Below are 12,138 nucleotides of genomic sequence, written 5' to 3' on the forward strand. Positions count from 1 at the left end.
TCATCACATGGAGGCAAAGATGTTCCCTTTCCAAATATCTCTCCGTTGATCATACCGAAGAGAAAGCCTCGACCTCTTGCCAGTGTCTTGAACGTACTTGCAATGCACTGATCCCTTTACGCAAACAGAGATCAGGTGTCAAGCTGAGGGCCGTGGCCAGGCAGTAGGATTTGCTCTCGTTTGCTTAGTGCTTTTGTCTTGCCAGTCTCTTTCCACGTACTTACTTTTATAAATGTCTTCTACTTGCTCCAAATTATATCAATTTCTGTTTATATTAGTTCTAGAAAGCCAAGTTAAGGGATATGGTCAATGAGGAAACGAGAAGTGGATGTGGATATGGCAGGTGTGATGCAGGTAGTACAAAAATGAACGAATTTAGGGAAACTGCGGGGAAATCGCGCAGCGGGCATCCATCACCACCCCCGGCGGCGCAGGAAGAGGCTGCGTCTCCAGAGGCTGTTGCTGTGAACCGAAGCTGCTGGATTTACACTTTGAATTGTTTGTCACAAGGGAAATCCCACAGGAAGGAATAGGCACACGTGCAAAACCAGACTCACTCAATGACGCTGCCGACCAGCTGCGATGACTGGCAACTGGGTTAAACGCGGCCCGGAGCAAGCACACTTGCATTCCTCTCCGCAGCAGGTGCACGGCAGGGGGGGCAGGGGTTCCTCTTCCTCGGCCGCGGCAGCTGCTGCAGGTTCCACGAGGCCTCGGCACCGGCCGGCCTCGCACGCCGCGGAGGAAGGGAGAGGCCAAGCCGGGAAGCTCCTCCCGAGCACCAGACCCTGGAAGGCGCCAAAGCATTCGCTGCTTTTAAATATAAAGGAGCTTGGCTGGCCAGTCTCGTGGCCCGCCGAAAATCCCATTACTTCAGAAGCAGAGAATGGATATTAATGGGCAGGAAGCAGTCTGTTCAAAGATCAAGGGATTTCTCAATACAGAAGAGATGAAATCATATTTAGTATTATTTTATCATTACAGCATTTTATTGCATCTCATGGTTCGACTCCATATTAAATTAAATACAAACCTCTTGGCCTAAAGTTCAAGTACCTTCACAGTCATCTGCAATATAAAAATATGACATTAAGTTGCAAAGACATTTTGAAATGGCAGCATGTTAGAGCTGCTTCTTTTTTAAAAAAAATCTGTACAGCGAGACTGAGTTTATTTGGGCGGATCTGATAATTAAGCAAGATGAGATTTGGAGCCCTTACGAGCATGTGCGTGGGGTTTATTTCTTGATGCTATCAACTGACCGTAAAGCCTGGAAAGGTGTTTATGTATTTTTAGCTCCGCTAATGACCAGCAGGTCACAGAAGGTAAACTTAAGGCCCCCACAGAAGAGGCTGACACTGACAAATGAATATGAGGTCACACGGAATCATTATCAAAATCCCTCTGGTAAAACTTCAGAAAAACAGAAGTTAAAGCCAGATGCTTCCATTATACAGCTCTCCCAATGTAAGTCCGCACAAGCATCAAAAGAGCTCTAGTCTAGGACTTTATAGCAAATGCCCAAGATTTTGGAGAGTGGCAGGAGGCGTGGCGAGCGCTTGCCACTCCTGGGACGTCTTGTATGGGGCCCCCAAAATCATATCACTTGAGTTATGGGAAGCCCCTGGAATCTGTCCTAGATCCAGGGATCTTAAATCACTTTCAACGTCATGATAGCACCATGGGGAAAAATAACCTTTAAGCTTTCAGTATCTTGGAAATGGTTGTGGCATGCGGTGAGCAGAAAGGTCATAGGGACGCCCCACTGCCACCCGCCCTGAGAGTATCACGGATTCCATTCAGTGTAACAGTGAACGTAGATGAAAACACTCATTAGTATAACAGTGTTATTACCTATTACTCAAACGGGACCAGAATATGAGAATTCACTCCTGTATCAGAGCGGAACATGTTCTCATTGACCTAACACTACTTTGCTCTCAAATCTTACGATCTTCTTAATGAGTAAGGAATTGTGTCCATCCATCCGTAGATATTAATGCTACCCTGGACATGAGGCAATTAGCTTAACTGTCACTAGGTGTAGCTCTAAACAAGACAGTAGTGTAGCCAGAACCTGTCTTCACTGCAGCCTACAGGCTTTGCAATTTCCTCTTCCTGCTGGTGCCCCCCCCCCTTATCTTTCGAGCACCTGGTCTCCTTGCATCCTCCTCTACCCCAACCCCTGTCCTGGCCTCTGACCCGCTCCATGCCATCCCTGCTCTCAGAAAAGGATCTCTTACACAACGGCAGTAGTGCATTACATTTCATATTCAACTGTAAAGAGAAAAGAAAGACCCACTACGGGCAGGTGGCGGGATATCCTTGCCCTCTTCCACCGATAGTACCTGGTTTCCCATGAAAGAATTCATGCCCCACTCACTCTTGGTCATGCCGTTTGGATGGGATGAACCATTCCCGGCTCTGGGGGTGAGCCATAAGACCGTCTTCTGCCATCTGTAGTCAAGTGCCTGGAGAAGGTCAGGTCTTGAGTAGAAATAGAGTCTAAGGACCGTGGAGTTGGTTGGTTACTTCTAAAAAACTTGGGGAAAGAAAAATGATGAGTTTAGAGCTTTAAACTTCCAGCTCAAGGTCTAGGGAACACACAGAAAGCTTCCTTACATCCTAGAGCTAATGGGTTGGTATTTCTGAAAACAAACCCAAAGTCCAATCCTGCAGGTGACTAATAATGTACCTAGAATTCACAGCCACAAATTCTTTTAAGTTAAAGGTATAGAATTGATTAGGAGAGAGTGGGAACTGTGAAAACTGGGTAAGTTCTAGAGAAGCTGGGCACCTTGAACTTCCAGATTCTTCTGTGTCTCCTTTGCCAGGAGAAGTAGCCTGTTTCCACCGTACAAGGGGTCAGACTCTTCTTGCCTAAAGAACCTGTAATGACCTTCCCAAAAGAGTTGCCTTTTCAAGGAATCTTCATTTTCTTCTTACTACTACTCCTGACCTATAATTATATTAAAATGCGAGGCACTGAGAATAAAGTACGACCTGGGAAGAAGCAGCATGCACAGTATTGCAAGATTCTACACAAACTACAACCTGAGGACTGTGTATCATATAGATTCTAAGGGTCTGGAATCAGGTAGAAAGATTGCAATATTGGCCAAGTCCAGACTTATTGATATGGGTGGATTAATGAGAAATTTTGAATTTAATGTGTTATCTAAAGTAGCTTGGATTGGCTCGATGAGTTCAACTGCTTGACTGACATTTGGAGTTAAATGTGATTTATGCTGACTGAAGGTGAAGAACCAAAATTACCCTGGTATTTTGCAGGGAAGTGTATCAATGTTTATGGATTATTGGCATGCTCTGGGGACTTCATAACGTGTGACTTCCTCACCCATCAATCACATAATGTCCCCGAGGAAGATCTGGAGGACATGTCCTTCATAGAGACTTTGAGATGTAGGCTAGTGAAGGCATCACCAGCATCCTTGAAGGCCTCCATACTAGCTGCTCTCTGGAGGCCAAGGGTAACAGTGGGTAATGCTGCTATTAAAATAAGTCCCCTCTCTCTCTCAGGGCACCTGGGGGGCTCAGGTGGTTAAGCATCTGACTCTTAGTTTTGGCTCAGGCCATGATCTCAAGATCTAGAGATTAAGTACCATGTTGGGTACCATGTTGGGCTCCATGTTCAATGGGAGCCTATTTGAGATTCTTTCCCCCAAACTCTCCCTCCCTCTCTGCTCCTCCCCCAATCCACACTCTCTCTAAAATCAATCAATAAAATATTTAAAATAAAATAGAATAAAACCAAATAAATAGGTTCTCTGAATTCCATGTGGGAAAGTACAATCCCAGAGTACTATGGGCCAAGTTCCAGTCTCCAGTAATTCATTAAAAGTCTACTACCTTCTCCATGATGTTGAGAACTCCATAAGAGCAGAGGATATGGTGTGATCATCTCTTTATCTGTAATGCCCAGGAAAATTTCTCAGCAAATTTCAACACATTTTTTAAAATTTTATTTATTTATTCATGGGAGATACAGAGAGAGAGAGGCAGAGACACAGGCAGAGGGAGAAGCAGGCTCCATGCAGGGAGCCCAATGTGGGACTCAATCCCGGGTCTCCAGGATCACGCCCTGGGCCAAAGGTAGCTCTAAACTGCTGAGCCACCCAGGGATCCCCAATTTCAACACATTTTTATAGAATGTGTCCCAGCATGAAATAATTAGGGCCTAGACAAGGAATGTGGGAATACAGCACAAAGGAATAAATGGGTTAAATTAAATTAGCAAGAAAGTTGTACTGGGGGCAAAGAGCTGAGAGAAGAGTTGAGAAACAACAAGAAGCATGGGAAGCATGGACAATGACAGTGAGAGTTCTGCTTCTCTTTGACTAAACCTGGGGTAGAAAAATGAAATTTTAGTGGAGGATATAAATAGAAATTTCAGGAAAAAAATGTCAGAAGAAAGTCACGAAGTTTAGTGTCTGTGAATATAAAATATAAGGAGTTCTTCAAGGCAATTAGTCTCCCGAGGAAATAGTAGGTCCTCCAGAAAGAAGCATAGTCAAATTAAAGGGGAAGAAGAAGCAAGCAAAGAAGAAACTTCAAGAGCAAGTAAAGAGGAAAATGGAGAAACAAGAATAATGTAGTTGTGTCAAAGTGGGCGGGTCTAACAATATTACCAGATGTTGAGTAAAGAGGGATAAGCTTTAGTTATCTCTGGTCACTTTTACACTGGAATGATTTCAGCAAAATGGAAATAATGGAAACCACAACACAGAGTCAAAAATTTGAGAAAAAAACAGGGAAAGGCTACAGGGATATTCTATTTGATCAAGAGGAAACAAAGAGATGCAGTAGAAGCATTCAGGGGGAGTTTACACCAGGAGGAGGACGTACCTCCGCATGTTGGAATAGAGCAGGGTTGGAAGCAATGGGGAAAAGGGGAACAATGAGAGGAAAAGCAAGAAATACAGGCAAGGGGACGAGACTGAAGCAGGTCAATGGGTGAAGAATAGGCGTGTCTGTGGCCAACAGCTGGCTTATGATTACGATATTGGGAGATGGGGGAAAGTGAAAAAAGATTAGGTGCCACAATCAGTGATGTTTCCCCAAAAGTCCACCTCACGGGGGCAGGGAAGAAATGATCGATGGGGAATGATATTTTCAAAACTGTGAGTGCTCATTAGTGGCAAAGAAAGGGATAAGAGCTGAAGATTGTAGAAAAATGTGCATTGCTTCTCCTTGATGTGCCTTGTCGGCCTCATAAGTTTTCATTTCAGTTGCATTCGGAGAATACAGGACTACACTTGATCACAGTCTTGCGTTTTGGATTAGCGAATATTTAACAATAAATTTTATCGTGACTTTGGTGTTAAATCATGCTATGTCCTCAGTAACCTCAATTATGAAACATAATGTTCCAGATCCTAGCTCGGTAGCAAGGTACATGCACATTAACAGAATCTTTAAAAGCCTATACATATAAATCCTAATTTAAATATGAAAATCATATACGTTATACAATCTTAGGTTTGGAAGAGATGGGAAGATTTAAGAACTGCTCTTTACTCTTGCCCCATAAGATTAAACAAAGTTCTAGAGGCTTCCCATCGAAGCGAAGCTTATTATCTTGAATATTTCCCTTCTACTTCATTATTCCTATTTTCAATCTGAAAACTCAATATAGTCTTAACATAGTTTGAGTTTATTTGTTTATTATTTTGTTTATTTTCCTCATCTTGTTTAAGAATTCTGGGGGAATAGGAGAGGAGGAGTACCCTTCAAACTCCTATATTAATGCTGCGTTCATTGAATTGCACTCAATTAATTGGCACCTGACCTCAAACCTATGTGCATCCTCCTAAAAAACATTAATTAAAAAATGTTCAGTAAGCATGCTCAGTGAAAGAGGTCCAAGTGATGATTTTCAAGACTATCTTTTCTACACACATTCGGCTGCCAGTTTTGAAGTTCTGTTCTTTTATTATAAAGAGAGAGCGGTCATAAACATAGCTAGTCACTAGAGCTTGGGAGTTTTTAATAAAGTGAAAATTGCCTTGTTTCTATCACTGATGCTCTTTCTTCCTTTGCTGGCATTGAGTAACAACTATTAAATGGGTTTTTAATACTAATTCTTTGGTAAACTCTGTGAGGTTGCAGGGAAAAGACAAGCCAAGTTAGATGATATTGTGCTATTACAATGGCCCTGAAAAGTAAAGAATCATGAGAAACCACCTCCGCGGAGGAATAGGATTGCACTGAGCTCCCTCAAGAACCAGCAAGGGCCCGTTTTCACCCAGGATTCATCAGACTAAGGCCCGGGAGCCCACCTCCGATTGAGGTCGCTTCCCTAATCAGGCCATCCAGTATGGAATATCCCAATTCGGCTGAATATTGCATCAAGTCATCTCAGTAGCAGATGGCGTAACTTCTGTCTATAAGACGGTACATCTTATGTCTATTTCATGTCCAAGTTTACTTTATGCAGGGCACCTATTCATAGCTGGATTTCTGTATCTATTTCATTTCATGCACCTGCCATAAACCATAGCAACTTAAAATAGAACCTCATTTCCTTATAAAGGGTTTGAAGGCCACCCTTGTCCATAATTTCTCTCTGGTATCATTGCTTCCGTAGGCAGGTACTGCGAGAATAGTAAACCATTGGTTGTCAAATGTGAGAATGTAGGATTAACCTGTAACGCTTATTTCAAATGTGGGTCTCGATCCACAGTGCCTAGATATTTTGATTAAATAAATCCAGAGAAAGACTAGTGCTTTCGTTTTTAAAAAGCACCTTCTGTGTTTCTGATGAAAGTGGTAGAGGATTGCACTTTAAGAAATTCTGTAGAGAGCAAATCCGGGAATTGAGGTTTTCTCCATCTGCTCTGCTTTTTGCAGGATACTTGAGGTTATTCAGGGTGTTACCTGGCCACATCATCTTGCAGTAAGGTTCTTTAAAGTCTAAATGTTTCAGAACCAGACCAAGATACCCACAGAACAAGAAGAGAACTCGTCAGGGACAAAAGTAGTTTTAAGAAGTTATGGGGATCCCTGGGTGGCGCAGCAGTTTAGCGCCTGCCTTTGGCCCAGGGCGCGATCCTGGAGACCCGGGATCGAATCCCACATCGGGCTCCCGGTGCATGGAGCCTGCTTCTCCCTCTGCCTGTGTCTCTGCCTCTCTCTCTCTCTCTCTCAATCTGTGACTATCATAAATAAATTAATTAATTAAAAAAAGAAATTATGTATCACATCAAAATAACAACAAAACACCGTATCAGAAATTATTTTGTGCAAAATGCCTGTAATTCACCACCGTCATCACTTCTACACTGTTAGACGCCATTGGAATAGAGGCTATTAGAAGACTCCACCCAGCTGGGTTTGGAAACTTGATGAGATCATAGCCCAGTGGCAGATGGTAGCTGGGAAAATAATGCAAATCACAACTAAATGATAGTAGGAAAATGAGGATCCATATTGAGAGGGAACACACCATAATCTTTAACTAATGAGAAATTAAGTTCAGTTAACTAAGCTCATCCAAGCCTTCAGTGTCATGCCGCATGAGATTTTAGAAAAAAAAATTCTTTGCCAAACATGAACAAACCATTTCTTTTATAGACAACTTAACTGTAATCATTTATCTTCTTATATTGGCAGCGAGATAATTTCATCACCAAGTTTTCCTTTAAAAATATTACTTCTATTTAACAGGTATTTATGAATAAATTTAGAAAGATACATAAAACATCATTGGGAAACTTTGCTGCTGGGTTTGCAATGTAAAAGCTATAAATTACTTTATTTGGAAGCAGTAGAGGCCAACGCTCCTCTACATGTACCTCCCCCAAAAAGATTATATGGGTAATACTTCTAAAACATTACGGGAGCTTTAATTAGAACTACATAATTCAGCGTGTAGGATTTGGAGAAGCAGTGTTAACCAGTAAGAAAGGAAATATGGGCTCTAAAGGAAAAATCACAAAGGCTAAGCATGACAGGGCTGGGATAGATTAAGAACTAAGATGGGACAAGGAGCCAAATCATGGAGCGGGTGAGAGCTTGGACCATTTCTCTCTCCCTCTCTCTCTTCTCACCTAGTTTTGTAATCCTAACCCTTCTCTATCTGTAAAGAAGGGATAATAACACTCTGTGTCACAAAACCATTGGAAAGCATCAAGGAGTTACCCCAGGTGAAGGGTTCAGAACAGCACCCGGCACACAGCAGGCCCCAGGGAGCTCGGCTCCTACCGTCGACTGCAGGAGATTCCTGCTACTGAGTCACGAGGGCTCAAGCCATAAAACCTTTCCCGGAGGTACAAGCCAAATCCCTTCCTCTCTTTCAATTTAGACTCCTATTCTCTCACTCCGTCACTCTCGGCACGGGGACTAGTTGGGCCCTCTCCTCCGCATGATGGCCCTTCACGCTCTGAGTGATTTCATGTAATCGGAAACATTCGTGGATGTAGAGCCCTTCAGGGAAAAGTGTGTCCCAACCTAATTTCACAAAGTAATGTCAGGAAGGAAACAATCAAAGAGGTTCGTCCAAATCAAAGCACTTTAGAGAAAGTCTTTTAATCCATCTTTAGGCCAGTAAAGCATGGAGAGAGAATCACTGCTGTTCGAAGGAGGTTTATCTCATCTCTACTTCCTACTATATTTTGAGGCTAAAATTAAAGATTAGGGGAAGATTTAACCTATTAAATCGGCATGATTTGAGGAGGTCTGTTTCCACATTAGGATAATTTTTACTTACATGATTTTGAAATATCCTAGTCTTAGTTTTAGTCTTCTATGTTAAGCAACAGCTTGAAGGCAGAGGACACTATTTGCACATACTCAGATTTGCACAAAACTTAGCCAATGGTTTACATATTGCAAGTGTTCATGAAGCGTCAGCACTCAGTGAGTCCATAGAGGTCAAATTAGAAATTTAGGAACTAACACTTTCTGAACTCTGTTTATTGAAAAGAATGGCAACCCGGGGAACATCACGCTGTGATATAAACATTCAATAAATATGTGTTTCTTCAAGTGGTGCAAACAGTAAATCAAGGCTAAAGCTCATTTTCTTTCATGAGTGCCGAGGGTGCTTGTAGGCCAGTCGGGATTCGAGGGTAAGGTGTCCCCAGTGTCTCACGGGTGGGGTTCTTGATGGGAGTCCCTGAATCATTTAGTGGGAACTGCATCCTCCTAATGTCCTCTGAGAGCCTATCGGCCACTGAGCCTCCTCATGCAGCTCAGGACACAGTGCTCCATGGATGGTGAGAAGGGATTGGCAACAACCCACGGGGCTGGGGAGGCATGGGGCTCAGTTCTGTGCCCTCACTCTCCCCTACGGGAGAGAGATCCCAGGCCAGTAAGGTCTTGCCAGGCACTGAGCTGTGCCCTTCGTTGGGGAGACTAACACAAGTGAAGTCAACGTCAAAGACTTCCTCTTCCTCTCCCTGATGCATCTCCTACCTTTTGTTTGTTGCTGTTCCGGTGGTGGGCCGGTTTTCTTCTCTGAAAACCTAGACTTCCACAAAGTTTCTCTCATCCATGGGTGATTGTCTAAGTCAGTCCACAGCCAAGAGGGGCTGGAGCCAGCTCATAGGCCACTGCAAATGTTTCTCAATGTTTTTTCATTACTCATATCTTATCTTCCATATGTACTTAGGTAATGGGCAAAGAGCTTTAAAGTACTCAAGATCGGGGAGCCTGGCTGGTTTAATCAGTAGATCACGTGACTCTTGATCTCCAGATTGTGGTGGTTTGACTCCCATATTGGGTGCAACGATTACTTAAAAATAAACTCTCAAAAAAAAAACAAAAGTACTCAAGATCATGCAATGGGAAGTTAAGAACTAGAATCCATTAACTACAAACTATTTGAATTATAGCTTTGCAATAATCTTCCGGTAATTGCAAGAGCTTAAGATGTCATCATTGCATTTTGAATTCTTTTAAATATAAGCTTATTTTTATGTTTCATGTTGTGTAGGATTTTGCTTAGCTTTTGCTCATGTTCATTTTCATCTTTTTTTTAAATCATCTATATTTAAAGTTTAAGCAATTTCTTACTAAATTGTCACTTCCAGGTAAGGTTGGTGAATGATTACTGATGACACTTAAACTGTACAGAATTCATAAATATCCAAAATATTCCTTACTGGCACAAGGTTTTAATTCTTTTAAATTAAAATATTTAGACCTCATAAATCTCTTATTAAAATGCAGATGTGGAGATCCCTGGGTGGCGCAGCGGGTTAGCGCCTGCCTTTGGCCCAGGGCGCGATCCTGGAGACCCGGGATCGAATCCCACATCGGGCTCTCGGTGCATGGAGCCTGCTTCTCCCTCTGCCTGTGTCTCTGCCCCTCTCTCTCTCTCTCTCTGTGACTATCATAAATAAAAAAAAAAAAAATTAAAAAAAAAATAAAAAAAATAAAATGCAGATGTGGTTTCAAAGGATAGAAATGGAAAGAATAGTTCCAAACTCGTTCTATGAGGCCAGCATCACCTTAATTCCAAAACCAGACAAAGACCCCACTGAAGAGAATTACAGACCAATATCCCTGATGAACATGGATGCAAAAATTCTCACCAAGATACTAGCCAATAGTATCCAACAGTACATTAAGAAGATTATTCACCACGACCAAGTGGGATTTATCCCCGGGATGCAAGGCTGGTTCAACGCTCGTAAAACAATCAACGTGATAGATCATGTTAACAAGAGAAAGAACAAGAACCATATGATCGTCTCAATAGATGCAGAGAAAGCGTTTGGCAAAATACAGCATCCATTCCTGATCAAAACTCTCGAGAGTGTAGGGATAGAGGGAACATTCCTCAGCATCTTAAAAGCCATCTACGAAAAGCCCACAGCAAATATCATTCTCAATGGGGAAGCACTGGGAGCCTTTCCCCTAAGATCAGGAACACGACAAGGATGTCCACTCTCACCACTGCTATTCAACATAGTGCTAGAAGTCCTAGCCTCAGCAATCAGACAACAAAAAGAAATAAAAGGCATTCAAATTGGCAAAGAAGTCAAACTCTCCCTCTTTGCAGATGACATGATACTGTACATAGAAAACCCAAAAGCCTCCACCCCAGGATTGCTAAAACTCATACAGCAATTCGGCAGTGTGGCAGGATACACAGTCAATGCCCAGAAGTCAGTGGCATTTCTCTACCCTGACAATGAGAGTGAAGAAAGGGAAATTAAGGAGTCAATCCCATGTACAATTGCACCCAAAAGCATCAGATACCTAGGAATAAACCTAACCAAAGAGGTAAAGGATCTATACCCTAAAAACTACAGAACACTTCTGAAAGAAATTGAGGAAGACACAAAGAGATGGAAAGACATTGAATTGTCCTATTTTATTTTTAAAAAAATATTTTTATTTATTTACTCATGAAAGGTACAGAGAGGCAGAGGGAGAAGCAGGCTCTCTGCAGGGAGCCCGATGTGGGACTCGATTCCGGGACCCCGAGATCACGCCCTGAGCCCAAGGTAGAGACTCAGCCGCTGAGCCAGCAGGTGCCCTCAAATTGTCCTATTTTAAACATTAATAGTAACAATTGTGTTTAGAGTATAAAAAGAAAAAAAAACCAGTTAATCCCTTGTTTTGATGGAAACAATGTTAATTGATATAGACTTCCTGGCAATTGGGTGACAAGTACACAAATTTTCTGGCAATTAAAAAGATTATATCAAACATCTTGAAATATATGTTTATCAACTTAGAAAGACTTCTCCTAAAAAGTCGTTCAGAGGAAATATTTAATGGTATCCGCAAAAACATAGCGGCATTATTGAGGGTTATAAACGGGTTAAGTACTCGTGTTTCACAAATTGACATGTAGCGTTACTCAAAATTATTGCTAATCAGGAAAGCCTATTTTTGTAAAGAACAAAAATATATAAGCATATATAAATATAAATAGATATAATTTCAGGAATATACATCAGGGACTTCTGGGATATCTTTTTACTATTCTATTATTTCTATTTTATTGTTCTATTTTGTCCACCTCTGTTATTTTTGTGCAGTGATTATGTATTTAATAAAATTTTAAAAATAATCTAACAATTATTTTACAGAAGTGGACTATGCCTCAACTATATCTCCTTAAGCTGTGATCCTTTTCCATGAAAGCAAATTGGGTAATGTCTA

This window comes from Canis aureus, chromosome 18 (genome assembly GCF_053574225.1).
Source record: "Canis aureus isolate CA01 chromosome 18, VMU_Caureus_v.1.0, whole genome shotgun sequence".
NCBI classification, from domain to species: domain Eukaryota; kingdom Metazoa; phylum Chordata; class Mammalia; order Carnivora; family Canidae; genus Canis; species Canis aureus.